At 40.0% G+C, this 26,734-nt stretch overlaps 1 protein-coding gene across 13 annotated transcripts in view; it reads left to right on the top strand.

The window, feature by feature from the left end:
• Window positions 1-26,734, top strand: part of USP49 (ubiquitin specific peptidase 49) — a 95,167-nt gene that overhangs the window by 47,830 nt on the left and 20,603 nt on the right. The gene's annotated exons all lie outside the window — the stretch shown is intronic.

Raw genomic sequence — 26,734 nt, 5'->3', positions numbered from 1 at the left:
TTGAAATACCACCATCCAGCTGGGAGTTTCCTTTCTTATTTCTAGTATCCTTTGCCTGGACTCCATGCCTCCCAAACCTGGAAGTGGGCACCAGGCAAGGACAGAGAGAGCTCTAGGATAAACCCTCTAGTGCTAACTCAAATGTAAAAGGAGACTCCTAGCACTTAGAGAGAGTGGTAGAAACTGCCCCCTTTAAAGAAATTTTCATCATTCTGTCATACCCCAATCCCCAGGAAATCTTGTGTTGGTGATGGCAGTGTCAGCAGCAGTGGGGGCTTGCAGATCCCTGAAGCTTTAAGGGAGTGGGACCTTTCTCTCCAGTTGGAGAAGCTGTCATCCTAAAACAGTGGGGGTGAAGTCCCATGACTTTTTTCCTTTCTCTGTCTTCCTGCTGCCTAGCTTCCAAATTAGGAGGTAGAATGAAATAACAGAAGCCCCAGGTGTCTGGCTGGAAGACAGGAAAGGGGAGCTCCAACGAACTGAAGAGTACTTAGGAGACAGTGGAGAGGGAGGAGTTTAAGAAAGTAACCCCATAAGGTTGTGGTCTCCTGGGCTTACCCCCCCCCGCCCGAGTTGTCACATGCATGGATCTGTTCCCAAACAGCATACCAACAACTGTGAGCATTGAGATATAAGATGAATCACTGTCTAGGTCCTAGACTGGACACTGGGTTGCGCTCCTGCCAGACGTATCGGAATAGTTTTGCAAAGGCTTTGAATGTAGAAATGACATTTAAATTATACCCCACAGAAGGTTGGTTGGAACTTGGGATCAGATTCCAGCCAGGTGGGTTGCCTACTAAAGTAAAAATATCAACATTTTCCATAGGATTTAAACAAGATGCAGAGTCTCATAATATTGAGAATGCCCAGGACAGAGTATAAAATTATTTAGCCTACAGAAAAATGGGAAATTCTTAGCCAGTGTGAAAGAGACAACCAATAGATAATACCTCTTCTCTACATGTGGATTATGCCCTTCCATTTAATTTGATTAGCAAGCCTTGGCCACATGCCTGCTGCTGGCCTAGTGACCATTGCCAGGGAGTACCACGCACAAACGGGCTGACACTTCTCAGGACCCACCTCTGGAGCTAGTGCTGAAGTCATCTCCTTCGGAAGCATATGGCCCTACAGAGGAATAGTGGCTACTCAGAGTAAAAAAACAGAAGTTCTCACTTCCAGATTTCATAAAAACTTATCTAAGTTGGGTTCTGAGATTTTAAGGGATTTTTCTATAGTAAGGTACAGAGAGGCTTGAAAAGAGGGAATCTGTCAGATGGCTCAGTACACTTTTTTATTAAGCCTCTGGTGTGTTTTCCCTTTGTGTATGATTCTTTTTTTATTTTTTAGGCAGATGGGGAAACATGCTTCAAGACCAACTGTTGTTTTAGCACTGAAATAAATAACTCGTTGAAGAATGCAGGTGTAGGGAGCCATACTTTAGCCTTTGTAGCCGAAGATGACAGCCACTGACCAGTAGTTGCCATGCCCCTAACCAGTCCCCACCAGCTGCCCATACTGGTCTGGGATTTGTAGCTGCAGACTCCAGGTTCCAAGTTTGGCACAGTTTGCACTTACTTTCCTCTTCAGGAAGAAGTATTTGAGGTATTCATCCTTGCTTTCTTGGTTTATCTGTCACTGTGATTCCCTGAGTTCCTGAGGTACTGTATCATTTGAAGTTTTGCTTTCGTGTGTCTTCAGAGTGTTTCTTTTTCCTCTTCTGCTTGAATTATCTCTGTTCAGCTCATCACACACCAGCTATTTGGGAATGCAAAGCAGAGAATTTTAGAAAGCATGCTTGAGAGAGAGGCTATTGAAAGTGGCAGCAGAGCTTATTAATGTTAACAAATTCTTAGAGCCTTAAATGTGTCAAGCCTCAATTTGTGCAGGCAAAAAGGGGTCAGAATGAAGATAGCTTTAAATTGTAAATAAACTTAAAGCTGTAAAATGGCAGGATCAGATTTTAAGGGACTAAGTTGAAGAGGTGACTAAGAGCCCAGAGTAATAATTTGCCCCAAAGTCCTTCTGTATTACCTTTATAATATTAGACCAATGGGAAAGGGGACTTTGTGGGAATCAGGTGGAAGGATCTCAGCAGAGAGCAAGCTAGTCATAGTCCTCACTCTGTTGGCAGTATCATCTTAAGATCTGAAGCAAGTCACAAGATTTAAATGTTGACACTCATTTCTAGAGCGCTAACTCCGTGCCAGGCATTGCTCTAAGCATTTTACATACTAACTCATCTAATCCTTACAACAACCCTGTGAAGTAGAAACTGTTATTGTCCTCATATTATGGATAAGGAAATTGAGGCCCAAAGAGATGATTTGCCTAAGGCTGTATAAAACTAATAAGCACAGAGCTAGAATTCCAACCCAGGCGGCTTGATTTTTACCTTTTAACCACTATGCTGGATTGCCTCTCAGTTTGGTTTTACATTATGCATTAAAAATACCTACCGTAGGGCACCTGGGTGGCTCAGTAGGTTAAGCCGCTGCCTTCGGCTCAGGTCATGATCTCAGGGTCCTGGATCGAGTCCCACATTGGGCTCTCTGCTCAGCAGGGAGCCTGCTTCCTCTTCTCTCTCTCTCTGCCTGCCTCTCTGCCTACTTGTGATGTCTCTCTGTCAAAAAAAAAACAAAAAAAAAAACACCTACCATAACTATCTTTCAGAGTTGTGGGAAGCAGAAAGTGAAATAATAGTTCTCTTAATAAAGAATTATTTTTTTCCAAAAGAAAACTGTAGCATAAGAACCCAACACCAATGCTGGCGATTACTATGAGAAAGCCCATTTCTAGAGAACAGTGACATTTAGAATCAGAATCTTAAGTTAGGTTAAAAGTTCCTCCAAGGCTTCATTCTAAGAGGATTTTTATCTAAAACCGTAGTTCTCAGATTCTGAAAATTTCACAGATCTGTCAAATACACACTTGTGCACACACACACACACACACACACCCCAACCCAAACTACCATCTGCTATCATTTACCATTATAGAAAGGGCATATAACACCAAGAACATTGGTGAGATATAACCCCTTATTGGGTATGTGATTTGCAAGTATTTTTTCTCATTCCGTAGGTTACTTTTTGAGCTGTTGTGTTCTTTGGTGCACAAAAGTTTTTAAGTTTGACATAGTCCTTTTTTGTCAATTTTGCTTTTGTTGGCTGTGCTTTTGGTGTCATATCTGAGAAATTCTTGCCAAGTCCGATGCCATGAAAATTTCCCCTATGTTCTAGAAGTTGTATAGTTTTAGGTCTTACACTGAGGTCTTTAATCCATGCAGTGTAAGATAAAGGTCAACTTCATTCCTTCCCATATGGATATCAAGTTTTCCATATCATTTGTTGAAGAGACTATCCTTTCCTCAAAGAATGGCATTCTTGTCAGGATAATTTCACTAGGAAACAAGGGTTTATTTCTGGGCTCTCTGTCCTGTTCTATTGGTCTGTTTGCCTTTATGACAGTACTATACTGTTTTGATTACTGCAGCTTTGTAACAGTTTGAAATCAGAAAGTATGAATCCTCCAACCTTGTTCTTTTTGAAAATTGTTTTGGCTTTCTGGAGTCCCTTGAGATTCCATATGAATTTTAGGGTGATATTTCTGCCAAAAATGCCATTGAGATTTTGATTAAGATTTTATTGAATCTCTATATCACTTTGGGTAGAGTAGGCATCTTAACAATACTGTTTTCTAATGAACATGAGATGTCTTCTCATATATCTGTGTCTAGTCCAGTGAAGTGATTGGGTCCTGGCCTTTTCTTTTTTGGGAGGTTGTTTTCATTGAAGTGTAGTTGGCATACACAGTGTTACATTAATTTCAGGTGTACAACTCAGTGATGCACCAAGTCTGTACATTATGTTGTTCCCACCACAAGAACGGCTACCACCTGTCACCATACAGTGCTCTTACAATACCATCAACTATATCCCATTGGGAGGTTTTGATTTCATATTCAATTTCCTCACTGGTTATTGGTCTTTTCAGATTTTCTTTTTCTTAGTGATCCAGTTTTTTGTAGATTGGTAGATTGTGTGTTTTTAAGAATGTATCCATTTCTTCAAAATTATCCAATTTGTTGGTGTGTAGTCACTCATAGTATTCTGTTACAATCCTTCTTATTTCTGTGGAATTAGTTGTAATTTTCCCTTTCATTTCTGATTTAAATTAAGTCTTCTCTTTTGTACTAATTAACTATGTAAGGCTTTGTCAGTTTTGTTGATCTTTTAAAAAAACCTACTCTTAGTTTCATTGACTTTTTTTTTTCCTATGCTGTTTGGTTTCTTTTTCTTTTTCTTTTTTTAACCTAATCTTCGTTATTTCCTTCCTCCTGGTAGCTTTGGGCTTAGTTCTTCTTTTTCTAGTTTCTTGAGGTGTAAAGTTAGGTTATTGATTGAGGTGTTTTGTTGTTGTTTTTTTAATGTACACATTTATAGTTACCCTCTTAAAAGCACTGTTTCCACTGGATTCCATAGTTGTGGTATTTGTTTTTGTTTTTGTTTTGTTTTTTTAAGATTTTATTTATTTATTTGACAGACAGAGTTCACAGGTAGGCAGAGGCAGGCAGAGAGAGAGGAAGAAGCAGGCTTCCTATTGAGCAGAGAGCCCGATGCGGGGCTTGACCCCAGGACCCCAGGATCATGACCTGAGCTGAAGGCAGAGGCTTTAACCGTCTGAGCCACCCAGGCGCCCCATGGTATTTGTTTTTTCACTTTCATTCGTCTCAAGGTATCTTCTGAGTTCCCTTGGGACTTCTTTGACCTCTTGGTTATTTATGAGTGTGCCATTTAATTTCCATATATTTGAAGATTTTCTTATTTTCCCTGTGCTGTTGATTTCTAGTTTCATTTCATTGTGTTGGAAAGGCTACTTTGTATGATTCCAGTCTTCTTGAGTTTGTAAAGACTAGTTTTGTGGCCTGACATGTGTTTTGTATTTTTTTAAATTTCTTTTCAGCGTAACAATTCATTGTTTTTGCACCACACCCAGTGCTCTATGCAATACGTGCCCTCCTTAATGCCCACCACCTGGCTCCCCCAACCTCCCACCCCACGCCCCTTCAAAACCCTCGGGTTGTTTTTCAGAGTCCATAGTCTCTCATGGTTCACCTCCCCTTCCAATTTCCCTCAACTCCCTTCTCCTCTCCATCTCCCCATGTCCTCCATGTTGTTTGTTATGCTCCACAAATAAGTGAAACCATATGATAATTGACTCTCTCTGCTTGACTTATTTCACTCAGCATAATCTCTTCCAGTGACATGTGTTTTATTCTAGGAGAATGTTCCAGGTGCACTTGAGAAGAATGTATATTCTGTTACCGGGTGGAATGTTCTGTGTATGTGTGTTAAGTCCATTTGGTTTATAATGTTCAGGTTCTCTGTTTCCTTACTGATTTTCTGTTTGGTTGTTCCATCCATTATTGAAAGTGGAGTGTTGAAACATCTTACTGTGTTGCTGTCTATATTACATTCAAGTTGGTCAGAATTTGCTTCAGATAGTTAGGAGCTCTTGAGGTTTGGTGTATAAATGTTCATAAATATTGTATGTTCTAGGTGAATTGACCTTTTTGTCATTAAATAATATCCTTCTTTGTCCCTGTAACAGTTTTTTTTTTTTTAATTTTATTTATTTAAGTAATCTCTATACCCCACATGGAGCTCAAACTCACAACGCTGAGATCAAGAGTCACATGCTCTTCCAGCTGAGCCAGCCAGGCACCTCTCCTGTAACAGTTTTTGATTTGAAGTTTATTCTGTCTGATAGTAGTATAGCAACTCCTGTTCTCTTTTGGTTATCATTTGCATGGAATTTTTTTCCTTCCTTTTTACTTTCAGTGTTTATTCTTAGATCTAAAGTGTATCTCTTGTAGACAGCATATAGTTGGATGTTGATTTTTTTTTTTAAAGATTTTATTTATTTATTTGACAGAGAGAAATCACAAGTAGATGGAGAGGCAGGCAGAGACAGAGAGAGGGAAGCAGGCTCTCTGCTGAGCAGAGAGCCCGATGCGGGACTCGATCCCAGGACTCTGAGATCATGACCTGAGCCGAAGGCAGCGGCTTAACCCACTGAGCCACCCAGGCGCCCTGGATGTTGATTTTTTAAAAAAAGATTTTATTTGGGGCACCTAGGTGGCTCAGTTGGTTAAGCGTCTGTCTGTAGTTTGGGTCATGATCCCAGGATCCTGAGATTGAGCCCTGTATTGGGCTCCCAAGCAGGGAGCCTGCTTCTCCCTCTGCCTCAGCCTGCTTTTCTCCTGCTTGTCCTCTCTCTCTCTGTCAAATAAATAAATAAAATCTAAAAAAAAAGATTTTATTTATTTTTGAGAGAGTGAGAGAGAGATCACAAGTAGGCAGAGAGGCAAGCAGAGGGAGAAGCAGGCTCCCTGCTCAGCAGGACTTCATCCCAGGACCTTAGGATCATGACCTGAGTCAAAGGCAGATGCTTAACCAACCGAGCTACCCAGGGATCCCTGGGTGCCTGAACTTATCACCCCCGAGATCAAGACCTGAGCTGAGATCAAGAGTTGGACACTTAATCACCCTAGCTACCCAGGCACTCCCACACTTTATGTTATTGATGTTAGAAATTACATCTTTATATATTGGATACCTATCAACATAGATTTATATATATATATTTTTTAGATTATTTATTTATTTATTTACAGACAGTGATCAAAAATAGGCAGAGAGGTAGGCAGAGAGAGAGGGGGAGGGAAGCAGGCTCCCCGCTGAGCTAGAGCCCGATGCGGGGCTCGATCCCAGGACCCCGAGATCATGCCCTGAGCCGAAGGCAGAGGCTTTAACCCACGGAGCCACCCAGGCGCCCCAGACTTATAGTTTTTAAATGTTTTTATCATTTAAATTTTATATATCAAAAATTACTGTAATACAGGTTACTATATTTGTCTGTGTGTTTACTTTTACTGGAGAACCTTATATTTGTATGTTTTTGTGTTGCTGTCTTGTCTTTTTCTTTGTAAAGATTCCATTTAGCATTACTTATAGAGCAGGACTGGTGCTAATGAACTGTCTCAGCTTTTCTTACATGAGAAAGTCTTAATTTTACCTTCATTTTAAGAAAATATTTTATTTATTGACACACAGAGAGAGATCACAAGTAGGAAGAGAGGCAGGCAGAGAGGGGGAAGCAGGCTCCCTGCCAAGCAGAGAGCCCAGTGTGGAGCTCAATCCCAGGACCCTGAGACCATGACCTGAGTCGAAGGCAGAGGCTTAACTTTCTGAGCCACCTAGGTGCCCCAATTTCACCTTCATTTTTGAAAGTTAATTTTGCTGGATACAGTTCTCTTGGTTGACAGGGATTTTATTTCTTTCAGCATTTTGAATAGTAGCATCTCACTCCATTCTAGCCTACAGAGTTTCTGCTGAGAAATCACTGATAATCAAATGGAAGCTCACTTGTATATGACAAAGAGCTTTTCTCTTGTTGCTTTGAACAATGTGGTGTGTCTTGCTGGGTTCTTCCACAGCAAGACTATGGAGTCTTTTCAGCTTTTTGACTATGTATGTCCATTTCTTTTCTCAGGTTTGGGATGTTTTCAGCCATTATTTCTTCAAATATGCTCTCTATCCCTTTCTCTTTCACTTCCTTTTCTGGGACTCCCATAGTATGTACATTGATTTTCTTAATAGTGTTCTATAAGTCCCTAAGGCTCTCTTCACTTTTCTTCATTCTTTTTTCTTTTTTATTCCTCTGAGTTAATTTCAAATGACCTGTGCAAGTCATTGCAAGCAAAGGACCTTTGCTGCTTTTTTCTTCTGCTTTCTCATATTTGCTGTTAAACCTCTCTAATGATTTTTTTCACTTCAGTTATTGTATTTTTCAGCTCCAGAATTCCTTTTTATTCTTTTTGAGATTTTATTTATTTATTAGAGAGAGAGACAGAGATCAAGCAGGGAAAGGGGCAGAGGGAGAGGGAGGGACAAGCAGACTACCCACTGAACAGGGAGCCCAATGCAAGTCTTGATCCCAGGACCCTGAGATCATAATCTGAGCCGAAGTTAGTCACTTAACTGACTGGGCCACCCGGGCACCCCTCAGCTCCAGAATTTCTGTTTCTTTTCTTTTCTTTTCTTTTCTTTTCTTTTCTTTTCTTTTCTTTTCTTTTCTTTTCTTTTCTTTTCTTTTCTTTTCTTTTCTTTTCTTTCTTTCTTTCTTTCTTTCTTTCTTTCTTTCTTTTTTTTTAAAGATTTTAAAACAACCACCTATCCCAGTCTTTGTGTACTCGATTTGTGGAGGGAAGACCTTCACCAGTTAGCCCAGTTGGAGGTTCTAGGATCCCTCAAACTTTTTCTAATTTCTTGTCCCCCAGATGTCTGCCTACAGAACTGTACCTCAGACATACAGTTTACCTCTGTTTTTTCAGTGGTTTCCAAACTCTGACACCAGTCTGGTCAGTGCTGAGTCTGGTGAGACAGAAATCTGTCCTTCAGCAAACCCTCAGATGAGCCAGAATGTTGGGTGCTTTGTCTACCATTCTTTCTGTCCAGAGAGAGGAGTCCTGGTTGAGGGGGTTTCCTCCTAGTTGCTCCATGCTCTGCTGTGTAGGGAGAGGGTTATCAATGGGCACATGAATACACAAATTTCTTTTCCCTTTTTTCTCTGAAATCTCCTGGTTTTATAATGACTTGGGTGCTATAGCTTTTTAGATGATCTCTGGAGTTCTAACAGAGGTATTCTGTTCCATATGTTATGAACTCACTTTCTCTGTTGAAGAATGAATGAGGGCCTGTAACTTCCTAGTCTGCTATCTTACTGATATAATTCCCTCTAATGCTTTTTGTTTTTAAAGAATTTTGCTTTGCATTGGCAATAGGAAGAAGTGGAAGCTGCCTTAAAGTAATTGATATATATTCTGACCAAGAATACAAGATTTATAAATTAAAAGTATCAGTATTTGGTAGACTATAACAAGCGCTCAGCCTATAAATGCAATAGGAGCTGAGAGTAAAACTTCATAAATCTTAAACCTGGAATTGGGCAAATAATAAGCTTCTATAGATGGGAAGCTCCCTGAAGACAAGAACTGTGTGTGTGTGTGTGTTTTTTTTTTAAAGATGTTATTTATTTGTCAGAGAGAGAGAGACATAGAGCAAAAGCAGGGGGAGTGGCAGGGAGAGGGAAAATGGGCTCCCTGCTAGGGAGCCCAATGTGGGACTCAATCTCAGGATCCTGGGATCATGACCTGAGCTGAAGGCAGACGCTTAACTGACTGAGCCACCCAGGTGTCCCAAAGATTGTGCCTTTTTACTATAATATTTCCAGGACCAACAAAATACTTAATAGATATTCAAATAATTTACTTAACAAATAACAAATAAATGAGCAGAAAGGAGTAAAGACCCTTCCTAGAGGGGGGCAGTATAAGCAAAGGTGAGAAGACAAGTGTATATTTAGGTTTTTTTTTTTGTTTTGTTTTGTTTTGTTTTTCAAGGAAATGGATAGTTCAGTTTGTCTACTTTTGGAGGAAGCCTACAGAAATACTCAGAAATAGAAGGGTCAGGTGGTAAAGTCTTAAATGTTAAGCAGAAAATAGTAAGGTGCTGTGGACATTTTTAGAGCGTTTACTTTTAGAAAGGGCTTTTGGGGTAGATTGGGTAGAAATTATTTTCCATTATGAAGGGAGAATTTTTAAATATAGGTGTTTGGCTTGATGTGAGTACATAGAAGGATAGAAAAGAAGTAATCCTTGATGAGACAGAACTTTTCATTCTTGGATAAATGGGAAAATGATAGTGCCACTAATGGGAATGGGAGATCAGAGGATGGAAGTGGTTTTTGTTTGTTTTTAACAGGGAAAACTTCATATTTGCTGGTCAAGGTGTCTTATTTCAGGTGTTTTGGGTACTGGTTTGTGAAGAAAGACTTACTATTCTCTGTGAGCCAAAAAACCTTCTTTCTCAGCTGCCTGCCACTTCCTGTGTCTACTGTTGTTAACTTCCTTCCTATCTATTCAATTTATCATTTCATAAACTTTTCCTACCTTTTGTTAACTTGTGTCCTCTGGTTCTTAATAGTTGTGTGTACATCCTAATGCCTTCTACTTTCCACACATGAGTAACCTTCTTCCATCTGTTCATCAAGCCATCCATAAAGTGTTGTTATGCCTTTGCCACTCTGGGAGATACCAAGTAAGTGTAAGAAATGGCAACCCTGTAGCAAGCTGTGTCCTCCAACCTCAGGATCGCACCCTGGATGGTGGTAAAGACTCAGATCGAAGATGTTAGTGGTGGTTTGGTCTCAGGATGGTGCATCTCCCCAAGAATCACCACGTCTCCTTTCCCTTGCCATCCTCTCCCAAGTATTACTGTTGCATTATTTCTTTTCCTTTCTGTATCTTGGATAGTTAAGTGTGACCACACTTGAAGATAGGTAGCACTACTTTTTTTTTTCCCCCAATATTTTATTTATTTATTTGACAGACAGAGATCACAAGTAGGCAGAGAGGCAGGCAGAGAGAGGAGGAAGCAGGCTTCTTTCTGAGTAAAGAGCCTGATGCGGGGCTTGATCCCAGGACCCTAGGATCATGACTTGAGCCGAAGGCAGAGGCTTTAACCCACTGAGCCACCCACGTGCCCCAAATAGCACTACTTTTGAATCCTGGTTGAATTCTTTTCTGACTATGTGTTCTTAAGGAAGTTATTTAACATCTAAGAAAGCCTCAGGATCCTCATTTATCAAATGGGAATGATGGCATCTTGCTGTTTCAGGCCTAGAGAAGTTGTGAAGAATACTTGAGACCTGGGGCATCTTTATAGTTACTGTTGTTATTGTTGTATAATTGTTACATTATAAGCCTTCTTAATAGCATTTGATGTTATGTTAGAGTGAGGTAAAATAGCAGAGTCAGGAGTGAAGTGGGAGGTTATAAATTCGAGAATCACAAGGTCAGATGTGTCACAGACATGGAAAACCTAAGAATTCCCTATACTACAGAGAAACTCATGAAAACATTAAGATAGGACACATTTCTTTTAGTTGCCCACATTGATTTTCTCCCTAGTGATGGCATCTGTGTTTCAATATTTTCAGCTATTCAAATATGTGAGCATTTGACTTTTTTAAACTTATTTATTTATTTATTTATGAGAGAACACACAAGCACAAGTGGAGGGAGGTTCAAAGGGAGAAGCAGACTCCCTGCTGAGTTGGGGGATCTGATGCAGAACTCGATCCCAAGACACTGGCATCCTGACCTGAGCTGAAGGCAGATGCTTAACCAACTGAGCCACCCAGATGCCCTAACCAACTTTTAGGGCTTTAAAGTCAAATGCTGGGCTCCTGGGTGGTTTAGTCTGTTAAGCGGCTGCCTTCAGTTCAGATCAAGATCCCAGGGTCCTGGGATGGAGCCCCGTGTTAGGCTCTCTGCTCAGAGAGGAGTCTGCTTCTCCCTCTCCCTCTGCCCCTCCTCCCTGCTCTAGCTCTCTCTCTCTCCATCTCTTTCTTAAATAAATAAATAAAATCTTTGGAAAAAAAATAAACATTGTTTATTGATATGTTAGTAGACCTGCTAATATATTCAACACATTTTTCGAGTTCTATCTCATTTTAGCATCATTGACAGTGCTTTTTGAAGAGGGCAGAATTCTACAATAGCTTTTTAGGAGACATTGCCAAGACAGTTTTGAAATCAGACAGTGAATTGTCTGGGCCAGGTTAATAAATGTTTTCCAGATGTACTGTTACCCTGCTCTTTATCTCTTGGCTCCTTGTAGTGTACAGAAGTCTTGCTACTGTTTCTTATTTTCCTTGAACCCATACTGTGATAATCTTGTCCACATCTGCCTTATTTGAGCCCAGATTCTCACCTGTGATGTATGACAGATATAAGGGAATTCTCAATCATACCAATGAGACCTAGTGAGAGAGAAGCCTTGCTATGTTTTTTTAAAGATTTTTATTTATTTATTTGACAGAGATCACAAGCAGGCAGAGCAGCAGGCAGGGGTAGGGGGGAAGCAGGCTCCCTGTTGAGCAGAGAGCCTGATGTGGGGCTCGATCCCAGGACCCTGAGATCATGACCTAAGCTGAAGGCAGAGGCTTCTGAACCACCCGGGGGCCTGTAGCATGCTATGTTCTTCATGTGGAATTTTTGTACTTCTTTTCACATTTCAAACTGGAGTGGCTTTCCAAAACCTTGTATTGTTAGAGTATGGCAGAACATTTAGAGCAATGTTGCACATTGGTGCTTAAACATTTTATCACCTATTATAACTCTTTAGTTATTAATCATTTATTTCAACTGTGAGGATTAACAAGGAAACATTTTATATTCAATTAACAATAAAAATTTACTTCCCTAAACATAGATCTGAATTTTTCATTAACTAGAATTCAAGTCAAAAGCAACCCCCTTTCCCCCCAAAAAAGGTTGGGGCAAAAAAGGTAACTGAAAGTATCACATGATCTTTAATCACAAAAGAATAAAAGAAATGTTGAATTATGTTTATTCTAGTGTTTTGAAATACCAGAATAGTCAATTATTTGAGTTAATTGATATTTTATAATGTTCCAATCCTATTTTGATTGGTTTCTGTGCCTAAAACATACTTCTTGGTACATCATAGGTGGACTCTCAATAGTACTTTTTGATGTGATTAACTTATAGTGATAAAATGTTTGCTGCCAGAAATGCCCTTTTAAGTAAACTGGTATCTGTGAACAACATAGTCCTCATAATAACAGTGAGTTTCTAGTTGAACAAAACGAACTTCTTTCAAATAATGTCACTTTGTTGAGAGCTATAAGAAATGACATTCTTACTGTGCTTACAAGAAACACACCATGTATGTGAACTATCTGAAAAGCCAAGTCTTTTTAAATATTTGACTGTTTTGCCAGCAAATACCTAATTTCACTAGGACCTAGGCATTTACCAAGATATACATATGTTGCTACAAAAGTGTGACAGTCCTGTAAAATGTCCAGCAAAGGAACTGGAACCGGGAAGGAATCAGTGACATGGGCAGTCATCACAGAACTTCAAAAGACAATTGTGTCTTTGTAACACAGAACAAACAGTTCAACTTATACTATCAAAGTGATGGAACTCTACCTAGGATTAAAAAGACCAGCAACTAACAATGAATAGAAGATGCCCAGGAAAGATTTGGGGTCACATTCTTAGTTTTTGTCTGTATGAAGAGCCCTGGGTAAGGAGTGATAAAAAGTGGTGCAGCCTTTGCCTTAAGGAGCTTGGAGTATGGTGAGGAGAATAGATAAACAACTGAGGGCTGTAGGCAATGAGAGGCGTTCTTGGAGGGAGAGATTCATTGTGCAGTGAAGTGGTTAGGAGAAGCTTGAGCATAGAGCAAACAAAATGGTATTCCAAGGAAATGTGTATTATCAGGATTTTGAGTAAATGGTGAGCACATCAGTCTGGTTTGCATGCAAAGAAAGGGTTCAAGATAATATGAGAGGCTACTTTGGCATCCAGTTGTTTGGAATACTTACAAAGGTCTGGCTAAGGGACTTAGGCATTATCATACAAATAATAGCAAGCTGTTAGAGATGGTAGTTGTGGGTTTTTGTTGTTATTTAATTTGGAGCAATGGTTAATGTTAAGTCTGGATTTGGAAGCTCAAAGGGTTAGTGGTGAAGGGAAATAATCAGTTTACTTCAAAAATACTAGCATCACTTTTTATAGCCAAAATGTAGGTTATCTTGTTTGGAGTTTCCCGTTATACTCTGAAGTTCAGTCAGGCCGGAAAAGTAGCACCAGTGTATCAGGATCTCCTGCTGGCTGGCACTGGTGCTGCATACTGCTTCAAAAGTATTAATTGCTTGCAGATCTGTTCTGTTTACTCCACTATTGTCTCTCTTCCTACTATGAACTTACTATTTACTTGAATACTTTCAAAAGTACAAAACAACAAGGAATTTCTGCAGGGGTTAAAGTAGGCACTGGATTACCAAAACAAACTTCCCCAAGTTTGGAGACTTATGATCATTGGGAGGAAATATGGGTCTTGCTTTGAACTTAGCTATATCCATCACGAAAACAGTCCTAAAGAGTGCCTAGAAGAGAAAGCTGTATAGGTAAGTTTTATTAGACCTTCATGGAAACAGATAAACTGTGGAGGAATTAAACTGTTTTAGAGAAGAGATAAAGAGGTAAAGCTACCCATTTCATTTTTTTGAGGTTAGTGTAATTTTGTCACAAAAACAGAAGGATGATAGAAGAAAATGAAAGGCTAATCACATTTCTGAATATGGATGTAAAAATTCTAAATGAAGTATTAGCAAATTAAATGTATCATTATATTAAAAGGCAAAACTAAAACATTATGACCAGATGGTTTTTTAAATAATTGTATGCAAGGATGGTTCAATATCAGGAAATCCACCACTGACATAATCCAGCATATTAGTTTATAAGGTGGTATGGTCATATAATTTTCTTAATAAGTTAGAAAGAAACTATTAGATGGAATTTAATATTTAGTCTGATTAAAATTTTCTTTTTACCAAACTAGAGATAAAAGGGAACTTCCTTAATTCAAAGTTAACCCAACCCCCCTGTGATAGCTATCATACTTAATACTAAAACTGTGGACCCATTCCCTCTAATGTTAGGAACAGGACATGGTGCCTACTGTCATCTTACTATTTAGTAATAAATTGGAGTTTCTGGTGAATTCCAGAAAAAAATAAATAAAAGATATAGATAGAAAAGAGAGGACACAGCTGTCTATATTTGAAGAAGATGTGGTTATTCATAGAAAATTTAAGAGAATTGACAAAGTATTAGAGCTAATAATGGAGTTCAGTGATTTTGTGGTTGAACCATATGAAATTAACATTTCTTTGTAGGTAAAAATGGTCAAATATCAGTTGTTTTCATATGATTCAATCTAATATAAAAGTTAGTCATATCAATAGCTATTTATTAAGTGTATATTTTAAAAAAGATCCCAGAAAAAGATCCCATAAAAAACTGTCAAGTATCCGGGAAATATCTAAATAAGAAATATGTTAGTCCTTATGGAGGAAACATATTGCAAGACTTGAATAAATGAGAGATACCATGTTCATGGATGGAAAGACTTAACTATCATAAAGAGGTTACTTTTCCCCCGAATAAGGCTTTATTTTATTTTTAAAATTTCTAAGTTTTACTTAAGTAGTTTCTGCACTGAACATGGGGCTTGAACTCATGACCCCGAGATCAAGAGTCACACATGCTGTTCTGACTGAGCCAGCAAGGTGCCCCTCCTCAAATAAGTTTTTGATTTAAAGCAATACCAATCAAAAACTCAAAGGATTTTAAAAAATAATTTTGCAAGCTTATCCTAAATTTCATATGGTAAAGTGGGAAAAAAGGCTAAGGCTGCATTGAAACAGTGGTACAGAATGGCAAGATTTGCAGAACTTGTCTCTGTAGTAATCAGAACAGTATAGCTTTCCTAAGGGACTAGTCAGATAAGCTGGCTGAAGAGAATAGGAAAATAAATCCAGATGTATTTTAATAACCTAAGTGTAAAACTTTAAATCTTTCAGAAGATATTATAAAGAGAATATCTTTATTACCTTGAATTAAGAAAGGATTTCATAAAATATAAAATCCTAAATTGCATCATATGATTGCATTAACTGAATCGTATTCAGGACAAAAAATACCTTAAACAAAAGACAAGCAGCAGACTAAAAGAGGGTATCCAGAATATATAAAGAACTCATTACATAAAGAAGACAATGGGATCCAAAAGTAGGCAAAGGTTAGTTGATCTCTTGAAATACATAATGCCTGTTACTTTATTTCTGCCAATATTAGATATATATCTGTTGATAGCACCTTCAAATCAGTTTAGGTTTTGTTTTTTGTTTTTGTTTTTGTTTTTTGGTGAGTAAAGTGATAGAAATTTATTAAGTGAAGATACAAAAAAAGCTCTCAAAGGTGAGAGGGGTCCTGATGGGGTTGCCAACAAGTACCTTTAGGGTTGGTTTTTTTTGTGGGGGGGTGGGCGGCCAGGGTTGGTCTTTTATAGACATGTAACCAGAGAACTTAAATCCTTTTAACATCTCTACTTATAGCACCATTGAGCAAGGACTAGTGATAACACCTTCAGTGGCCCACCTCCCCGCCAGGATCTCCTTATTCTTTGTTGTTCTCTTTGTTGGTCTCAGGTGATTATCATAATAAAAGACACCCCACTCCCCATGCCTAGGGCAGAGTGGTCCTAGAGCAGGGTGGTCTGGTTTGTCCCCATATCTCTGGTCTCCCCACACCTCCACATTTTTGGGATTTCTGTGAGCCTGATCACATAGCCCCCTCTCTATGTCTTCCTCCCTAGCCCCACCTGTCCCTTACTCATTCCTCCCCCTGGAATAGTAACCCTAACTACTGTTAGGGAATGGGACAATGACAGCTCTGGCTGCTTCCTGCTGAAATGGGGTGGCGGGCTGTATGGCAGTTAGAATCTATCCAGGGGTTGGTCCAGGAGCTTGTGGTATGGCTCCAGGGGGGGTCATGATGGGCAGCAAATGGTACATGCACCAGCACAAGCAAAGGGATAAACATAAAACAAGTATGAGGCCCCAAATTATGATCCCATTACTTTGATAAGTTCCCTAGTTAGCAATTTTGTCAAATAGATCAGTGGATATCTTGATCTTAATAGATCACAAATGTCCCCTGCTAATTGGGACCCCTTGCAGGAGCTAACTGTAATATTAGAACACATGTGAGGAAATTTTTCGCATCCCAAATGGTGTAGCAGTCAATAGTGGCATGGTTCTTGAGAAGTCCTTCTCTGACTTCATTCTTTTGTTGGCTTGAATGCATCCAGGGCCTGGATACTATCATTTAGAGTCCTGTAGATGTGGGTAGATTCCTCTGCATAAGAAAGTAACCTGGGGTTCCTGCACCCTTTGGTGGAAGTGATCCCAGATTTCAGCACCAAAATGGTGCGGGAGAGCTAGGTTATTGTCTCACAGAGTCGAAGAGTGTATCTCGCAGACAAAGGTAAGTGAGTAAAGCGATTGAAGTTTATTAAGTGAAGATACAGACAAAGCTCTCAAGAGTGAGAGGGGTTCCTAAGGGGTTGCCCAAAGCAGTTTTATTCTTACTGGTAAGTTCTTATGTGAGTGTATGTTTTCTTCAGTTCACAAAAGAGAACAAAAATGGTTAGGCTAGTAATTAAGCAAATGAAAACTGAAGCAATGAGATATTTCACATTAGATTATAAAAATCTAAAGTTCTGACGGCAGTCAGTCACATTTGGTGAAGAGCCAGCTTTGGAATCTGTCTCATAGCTCAGCCATGTACCAACAATGTGACCTTGGAGAGGTTTCTTCTCCTCTCCGAGCCTTTTTATTTTTATTCTTTTTAAAATGAATTTAAAATCATTTACCTCATCAAGTTGTCAGGAAGAATCGATTTGCATTAAGTTTTAGAACAGTGCCTGGATATATTAATGTCCAAGAAATGATAGTTCAATTATTTCTAATGCAAGTTAATTATAAAAATACTAGGAAGTATCTAGAAATTTTATCCATGTTCTACTTAGAGAGATCTTAGATAGAGAACTATCCCTCAAATTGCCAGCTAGCTTTTTGCTAGCCCTCGCAGATGGCCTTACCGTGGTGAAGTCATAACTAGGGTTTAAGACCCTAACTCTAAAGGTTCAGAACCTCAATTTTGTGAGAACATAATATGGTGTCTAGTTTCTTGGGAACTGACTTAATGTGACCAAAACAATTAGAATATTCATTTATAGTGAAATATAACTGTTAAGCATACTAGTATTTGAACTTGGTTATTACATTCTCTCCTTGAAGGCAAGCCACATGGAAAACCAAGTGAAGTTTTGAAGTTAGTTTTCTGTGCAAGCAATTAATGCAAAGGAAGTATGCTGAATGTTTTTCATGATTAATGGTATCTGGCCCTCATCTGGTATCACCAGGCGCAAGTAGTTGTATTTACAAACTGGGGGCTTGTTCCCTTATGCCATGTAGAAAGAGCACTGTTTCATGATTCCTCTGAGGATGCTCCCTCTTACCTGTGGTCTCTAGTCTGTGGTCAGGCATAGGCTAATATGTCCAGGATAGTCATATTCTCTTCTCCCTAGCTCTCTGAGGCTATACCTGGGTCACTTTGATTGGGTGTGGGGGCCTCGGAACTCTGTAGTCACTCAGACCTCAACGTTTGGGTATTTTTAACAGATGGATTATTATTTATTTTATTTTATTTTTAAAGATTTTTTTAAAATTTTTATTTATTTATCAGAGAGAGAGAGGGAGAGAGAGCAAGCACAGGCAGACAGAATGGCAGGCAGAGGCAGAGGGAGAAGCAGGCTCCCTGCTGAGCAAAGGAGCCCGATGTGGGACTGGATCCCAGGACGCGGGGATCATGATCTGAGCCGAAGGCAGTTGCTTAACCAACTGAGCCACCCAGGCGCCCTAACAGATGGATTATTGTGTTTACTACTTTTTTCCCCCCTTTTCTAACATTAATCTCAGAAGATAAATCCTTGTCTGCTCTTTTGGAGACATTTTATATTACTATCATGTGAGAACGGAAAGTTCCTTATTCCTTTTTTGTTAAAAGATTGATTTATTTGAGAGAAAGTGTGTGTGGGTGGGGTGGGGGCAGGGGGAGAGGGAGAGAGAGTCAAGCAGACTCATTGAGCACAGAGCCCAACACAGGGCTTGATTTCATGACCCTGAGTTGAAACTAAGAGTTGGACACTTAACCGACTGTGCCATCCAGGTGCCCCAAAAGTTCCTTATTTCTTTTTATTTTCCTTTTTTTTTTTAATCTTCTTGTTTCTTGAACCTACTCAATGACATCAACACCTTAATGGACCTGCCCTCCTCCTATTAAGGTCCAGGGCATATTTGGACCTTTGTGAGGTATTTTCTTTACCAGCCCTGAGGAGCCAGACTCTAATTGGAATTAGTAAAGCATTAAATAGTTTTTTAGAAGTGTGTTGGTTGGTCTCTTGGAATATTATTTATTTTGCTTCTGCCAGTATTAGATATTTTTTTTTTAAAGATTTTATTTATTTATTTGAGAGAGAGACAGTGAGAGAGAGCATGAGTGAGGAGAAGGTCAGAGAGCGAAACAGACTCCCCATGGAGCTGGGAGCCCGATGTGGGACTCGATCCCGGGACTCCGGGATCATGACCTGAGCCGAAGGCAGTCGTCCAACCAACTGAGCCACCCAGGCATCCCTAGATATTTTTTATTGATAGTTCCTTCTAAGCAGTTTAGTTCTTATTAGTTTGGGTAGGTTCCCATGTGAGTGGTAGTAGGTATAGTGATGATATGTACATTTTGATAAATTTGCTATAGCTGAGTTAGGTGGTTTGATGGGCTCTTTATTTACCCTTGGCTATAGCCTATTAGTGACCATGAACTTAAAAATAACAAACTGAAAGGGCACCTGGGTGACTCAGTTAGTTAAGTGTTCAACTCTTGATTTCGTCTCAGGGTCTCAAGATTGAGCCCCATGTCAGGCTCTGTGCTGGGTGTGAAGCCTGCTTAAGATTCTGTCTTCCTCTCCCTTTGCCCTTCCCCCCTAAAAAATAATAAAAATGAAGAAATAAAAAACAAACTGAAGTTTACTAAGAAGTCAGGCTCAGACAACACATCTTCAGAAATGAAAGGTTTAACTTTAGAATAATTGCTTTTCTAGTTATTCATATGTATTAGAAGCTAATGAATTGCATACGTCCATTGTTTCATTATACTTCACTGATCTAATTTGGTGGTTATGTACAATGTTCAGTGCAGTTACCACAGGCAACATGGGAAGGTTGCTGGAAAAAATTATGAAGTCGTGAGGCTTATTTTTTGTGTTCTTATATATTTTGTTTCAGAGCCCTCCCTCCTTGGTGTCCATTACCCTTTATGGCTCAAGTCTGCCTTCTATTGGGTCTCAAGCAGTGATTCAGATTTTCTCTCCCTCTTTAGTTTCTTCCTCACTATATTTAAATCTACACAGCACCATGTCCCTCAGAGCTCTGCTTTCCACTTCCTGCTATGGTAAATTAATCTGCACTTAGGTGTTAGCCACTGATTGATTGGCTTTGTGCATTTCTCTTATAAGATTCTATATTTGCCTTTATTGAGGATATCATTGTCTTAATCCAAAAGGTAGGACTCACAGCAGAATAGGAGGGCTGGCATCTTTAAAATAAGAGCAGAGGTGGCTGGAATTTGTGGGATTTAAACTACATGAAGTTCATTGCCTGGGTGTGCACTGGCCCTCTTTTCTCTTGTGTCTGCTTACTATAGTTGAGTTCCCAGAAGCACTTCTGCTTTATTCTTATACGAGAGATGAGGGTTCATGCACAGTTCATGTCTTTGAAAAGCCTTCTATGCCTTATTTGAAAGAAGGCCTCTTTTATATTTTTGCCATGCAGCACATTCTGTGGAACCTGTAAATATTCAATGGGCATACCCCCACTGGAGAGGGAGCAGAGACTGATTCTGCTTCTTTCATCCAGCTGCATTTTATGGTGCTATGGGTTTGTTTCTGACATCTTAATTGGACTTTTACTTTCCTTGCATTGTGTTGCGTAAAGGTCTTAAAGACCCAAGAAAAATAGATATTAGAAAAAAACCTTTAATTTGCTTGGGGAAAATAGTGATTTTTCTCATTTTTAATATAAAAGAACCATCTAATTTCTTGTTTAGGAGTATTTTTTTCCAAATGCCTTATTAAACGAAACTGTCTGGATAAAATCAAGTAGGCCCTGTGGAGGCAAAAATAACTGTTCTCAGGGATAGGTGATAAGCTGGCCAAGTTAGCCAGGACTTTGCTTAGAAGCATGCACTTTCAGAGTGCAGTTACATGGCCATTTTATTTGAGCCTCCCTCAAGAACAACTCCCTGAAGGAGATACTATTGTGTACTGATTTTGATTTTACAGACTGAGAAACGGGCTATTGTGTGGCTTTACATTGTACTTGGAGCAGGATGTAGGAGGGTCCTCCTCCATTTACCCGATTGCCTTCACCGCCCCCTAGCGCACGCTCAGGCTCACACTCCTTCAGAGAGGTTGGTCCGGTGTGGAGGGATGTAGTTTGCTGACCAGTAAACTGGAATACTGTGAGGAGCTATTCCATGAAGGAAGGAAAGATCTCTTGAGAGTTGGGAAAGACAAGAGACTGCCCACGGAAATCACTTCTATGGACAAATTTTGGCAGTGGCCCCTGGGGAAGTAAAGTGGAAATGACCTTGGTACCTTGGCTGATAGGAAATTTCACATGATTGACACTTGACCCATGAAGGCTCTATGTTGCTGCTCTGCAGTAACCCAGAGAGGTCTGCACTTGGCTGGTCCTAAGCTTCTGGAGAGGGATTGTGGGGGTGGGGGTGGGGGTGGGGGTCCCTGTGCAATGATTAGAATATAACCTAAGAATATAATTCCTTAGGTTCTCCGTATACCATAAATATCACCCGACTACCTGTCTCCACATCTTTTCTAATGAAAACATGATAAACCGTGGATGCTCTGTGCTTATCTTCAGTCATCCTGCTGATGCCTGAATTTTTAAGACTGTTGAACAGTCTCCTCAGTGCCATATCTTTTTAAAAATAGATAACACATGATTTCTTTTTCCTAAAAGGTACAAAGGTTGGTGACTCCAAAGGTTGGAGTCTGCATTCCATCTCCACCCGCAGCTTGCCACCACGGGGTGTGTGGTGTTACCAGTTTCTAGTTTAACCTCTTAATGCACATGGGGTGGGGGAGGTTTTATGAGTATAGTTACTTTTTAAAACAGTCATGATGGTATATTATATACACCATTCTGCCCCCCCCCTTTTTTCACATACTGTATTTGGAATTGTTGTGCAAATAGGTCTGCCTCTTCATAAAACAAAGCAAAATGAAAAACAACTGATGGTTTCCATTGTATGGCCCATTTATAATTTATTTAATTGGTTCTCCATTAAAGCGCCAGAGTGTTCTCTTTGCAGCTTCCAGTTTTCTCCTTTTGTGTGTATGTGACAAATACCCCTTTGTATTTGGCCCTTCTTTCTAGACATTTGTCTTCTTTGCTCTTGAAATAAAGTGCTTCAAAATTGTGTCTCCACTCATGCAAAATATGATGGGCCTTTGTCCTGAAAAATGTGCTTTGGTGTATTGACGGGGAAGGCCCGGAACTAAATATCCTGCTATCATTTTAAGAAACAGGACATTAGGAAGAGGAAGTTCCCATTTCTTGGAACAGCCACTGAAATAACCAATACTGGCATCTAATCCTGACAATCCATTTGCAAATTCTAGTCAGATTTGTTTTCCATTCACAGAAATTGTTCTTTTTTTTCCTCTACAGGCAGTTCCTCCCGTATATATGTGTCTTCCATACAAATGGCCATGTGTGGAAAGCCCTCTTCAGCCACGTGGGGGAGTGGGAGGAGGGAGATTTCCCAATTTCACTGCCTGGGCTGCAGCTGGGAGAGCAATTCTTGGCATTTCAAGTTGAAACTTTGAATTAATTTTCTCAAAATAATACATGTGGTCGTTAGCTTCCCTCCTGGTAGCTCTAGTATTCTAGTACTACACTGGAGATACACGATGGGCTTTCACTGGCCCATGTGCTATTTATAACATTGTTTCTCTGAGAAGACGATTCCAAAGTCTCAACTGGGAGACAACCTGTTGGTTGATGTTTGTGAATATTGGATTGGATCCATGTGACTGAGTGTTGCTTTGCCAAACATCCTGTGGCCTGGGAGTAACCTGTGTCTGCCTGGGGTCAGAGAATTGTGCTACTGTTTGCTAAGACCACAGTGAGCCTTAGGAAGGTACAAGAGGAGCTCCTTGACACCTGGATGATCAGAGTTAGAGAGGAAGAAGCAGAACTGTGAAAAAATGAGGGTATTTCTTTTCCAATAAAGGAAGAAGTTTCAGGGAGAAAACATTAGACCAAACAAGAGCATTTCTACAGACTGACTAAAGTGGTTTTGTGACCCCAAAAGACAGAGATACTCAGAATGTTCTTATGGGCAAAAAATCTGGTAGAGTTATTGAAAGCAACTTTGGGGGGCCTGCAGAGAGATCCTAAAGGGTATATTTGAAGCCCAGACCAAAGGATATTTTGCCAGCCATCTTCTCTGACTAAATGCTGCTGAGAAAAACTACTGCATTGATTTGGTGCATTCATGTGGGGAGGGTACATTTCAAGCTAGATAGGATGGTAAAATGATGATAGAGATAAAAAGTGTCCCAGAACTTCTCTAATTTGTGATAGGTTTGTATCAAGGTTTTCAAGAGTATATTCTTTATTATCTTAAAAATAAATTTTAAAATATTTATTTATTTTGAGAGACAGAGTGCACGCATGAGAGAGCACTATCAGAGGGGAGGGGTGGAGGGAGAGGGAGAAACAGACTCCCCACTGAGCAGAGAGCTCTGTGCAGGACTCTTATCCCAGGAACCCAGAGTCATGACCTCGACTGAGCCACCCAGGTGTCCCTGTCTTAAAACAATTTTTTGGAACTTTGTAAGCATACCCTAACAAAGATTCGACAATTATGAATGGTTTGACATCAACTAGCTTCAACAATTATGAATGGTTTGACAGTGTTTCATCTGTCTTCATGCCACTTTCCCCCTCCCAGAATAATTTAAAGCAGATTCCGTACATCATAATATTTCACCTATAGATACTTGAGATATCTCTAACATATAAAGACTTAAAAATATATATATATAACCACCATACCAGTGTCACATTAAACTAGTGTTTTCTAATACTTAGTCTGTGTTTAAATTTCTCCAGTTGTGGTGGAGAGGGAGGGATTACAAAGAGGCATGAAGAAATTTGAGGGGTGATGGATGGATGTGTTCATGCTTTTGATGGTGATTTTATAAGCATATACCACATTTCAAAAACTTACCAAATTATATACTTTAAATGTATGCAGTTTATTGTATGGCACTTAAACCTCATTGAAACTGTTAAAAAACATAGTGATATAGGTAGAGGCAGACAATATTTTTTTTTTAATATTTTATTTATTTCTTTGACAGAGATCACAAGTAGGCAAAGAGGCAGTCAGAGAGAGGAGGAGACAGGCTCCCCGCCGAGCAGAGAGCCCAAGCGGGGCTCGATCACAGGACCCTGAGATCATGACCTGAGCCGAAGGCAGTGGCTTAACCCACTGAGCCACCCAGGCGCCCGGCAGACAATATTTTAAAACATTTTTTCCCAGTTGTAGTTGGTTTGTTGAAATCAGGATTTAAATATGAACCACACACTGAGTGTGGTTGACATGTCTGTGGGTTTCATATAGTCTATAGTAGTTCCGTCCCCTCACCCCCTTTTTTGCTTTATGCTATGTATCTGCTAAAGACTTTAGATAATTGATGCTGTAGCATTTGCCACACTGGGATTTGGTAATCTGGCTAATTGGAGCCTTGTGTAGCATGTTCTGTCTCCCACATTTCTCATACCCTGGTAGTTAGATCCAGATGCTTCAGGGGACTCACGTTCAGTTCATTCAGCCAAAGTACCTTATAGGTGATGCTGCTGTGAACCCCTTACTGCATTCTATCGGCATGTAGTGTATAATGTATGATTGTCCTGCTTTTAGTGTGAAACTGATCAATGAGTCAGGTGTTTTCCGCCTTACCCACCCCGATAAAAGTTTCCTGTTAGCTTTCATGTAGTATAAGGAGCTGCTGCTTCACTCCATTATTTCAGTAGGGGCAAATTGCTCGCTGGGTGTGTGTTTGTGTAATTTTTAATAGCTCTACTAAGGTGTAAACAATAAACTGCACATATTTAAAGGCCATAATCCGAGAAGTTCTGGCATACATATACACTTTGATGTATGTATACATTTTTGATGATTGACTGCCTTGCTGCTGTGGAGAACCTAGTGTTTGCGAGGCACACTGCAGGGACAAACCAGGATTCCTGTGGTCAGATTTTCAAAGGTTAACTCTGATTCTCTCAGTGGTCGCAACAGAAATTTTCCATATGGCAGAAGAGTAGAAGAGGGAGCCTTTAGTTTGGACCTTGCTTTCACACAAGCCCATCAAGTAGACCATGCCAAAACAACACCAGGTTGTAGCAAATAAGGCCTCTTTGATCAGGAGGTAGCATAAATTACTAAGCTCTGAATTAGACCCGTTTAATGAGTACACAGGTGACCTGGTTATCCTCTACTCTTGGCTGCCACTTCTTCTTCTTCTTTTTTTTTTTTAATATTTATTTGACAGAGATCACAAGTAGAGAGGTAGGCAGAGAGGGGGAGGGGAAGCAGGCTCCCTGCTGAACAGAGAGCCCAATGTGGGGCTTGATTCTAGGACCCTGAGATCGTGACCTGAACCGAAGGCAGAGGCTTAACCCACTGGGCCACCCAGGCGCCCTCCCCCCGCCCTTTCTTTTTTTAAGATTTTATTTATTTGAGAGGAGAGAGAGCACAAGCAAGGGGAGAGGCAGAGGGAGAAGCAGACTCTCTGCTGAGCAGGGAGGCGACGTGGGGCTTGATCGCAGGACACTGGGATCATGACCTGAGTTGAAGGCAGATGCTTAGCGACTGAGCCACCCAGGTGCCCCTTGGCTGCCACTTCTCTGTGGAGTCACACGTAACATTTTTAAGAGCGCATCTGTGCTTATGTGTTTTCTCCCTGTGGATTCAGAATTTCTTGTGAGCCCACTTTTTTGGCCACCTTGTGGCCAGACTACTATAGTCCTGGACAAGGGGTTGAGCTTTAGGCACAGACCTCTTTGGCAATAGTATTAAGCTAATCAGTCAAAAAGTCTGATCTGTCAAAGGCCAGCTAGCTTAGCTTTGTTCCACAGATGGCATCTCTCTAACCCCCATCAGTCATCTTTTCTATCTTGAGTACCTGGAGACCTGGGTGAAATTGTATATATCTCAGTCATGATCGTTACAGCTACCAAAGGAACAAACAAAAAGCTCAAAACTACCTGGGTGGTTCAGTGGGTTAAGCCTCTGCCTTTGGCTCAGGTCGTGATCTCGGGGTCCCGGAATCGAGCCCCGAATCAGGCTCTCTGCTCAGCAGGGAGCCTGCATCCCCCTCCTTCTCTGCCTGCCTCTCTGCTTCTTTGTATCTCTCTCTCTCTGTCAAATAAATAAAAAAAAATTTTTTAAAAAAAGCTCAAAACACATTCAATAGCTTCATCTTGGAAATACTATTAATAGTAGTTTACATAATATAGGTATCAGAATGTGAAAATTCAATCTGAAATGGAGACTGCAATGAAATTGAAAGATTTTATGTTCAAAGTGCTTTTGTGGGACTCTGAATATACCAAAAATTGTTGAGAAGTATGGGTTTTTAAAAAATATTTTATTTAATTTGAGAGAGGGGGAGAGAGGGAGAGTATGTGTGTGTGTGCATGTGAGAAGGGTGGAGAGAGAGGGAGAGAGAAAATCCCAAGCAGATTCCTGGCTGAGTGTGGAGCCCCACATGGGGCATGATCTTACTACCCGAGACCATGACTGAGCCGAAACCAAGAGTCAGATGCTTAACTGACTAAGCCACCCAGACACCCCAGATACCCCTTTAATGGTATATAATGGTATATAAGCTATATCAATAAAGTACTTCATAGAAAGTATTTGTGAAAATTAAAATACATGATAGAAATGATACTCAACCTTCTAGGAATAGGTGAAATCACTGAGAGAAGAGCTGAGGGCAAAATCTTAAGGAAAGCATACATTTTAAGGAAGACAGAAACACGAAGACAGGGAAGGAGTGATTTC

The sequence above is a fragment of the Mustela putorius genome, unplaced genomic scaffold (genome assembly GCF_011764305.1).
Source record: "Mustela putorius furo isolate JIRA1106 unplaced genomic scaffold, ASM1176430v1.1 tig00003983_pilon_pilon_pilon, whole genome shotgun sequence".
Classification (NCBI taxonomy): domain Eukaryota; kingdom Metazoa; phylum Chordata; class Mammalia; order Carnivora; family Mustelidae; genus Mustela; species Mustela putorius.
This window is presented reverse-complemented; position numbering and strand designations above follow the sequence as displayed.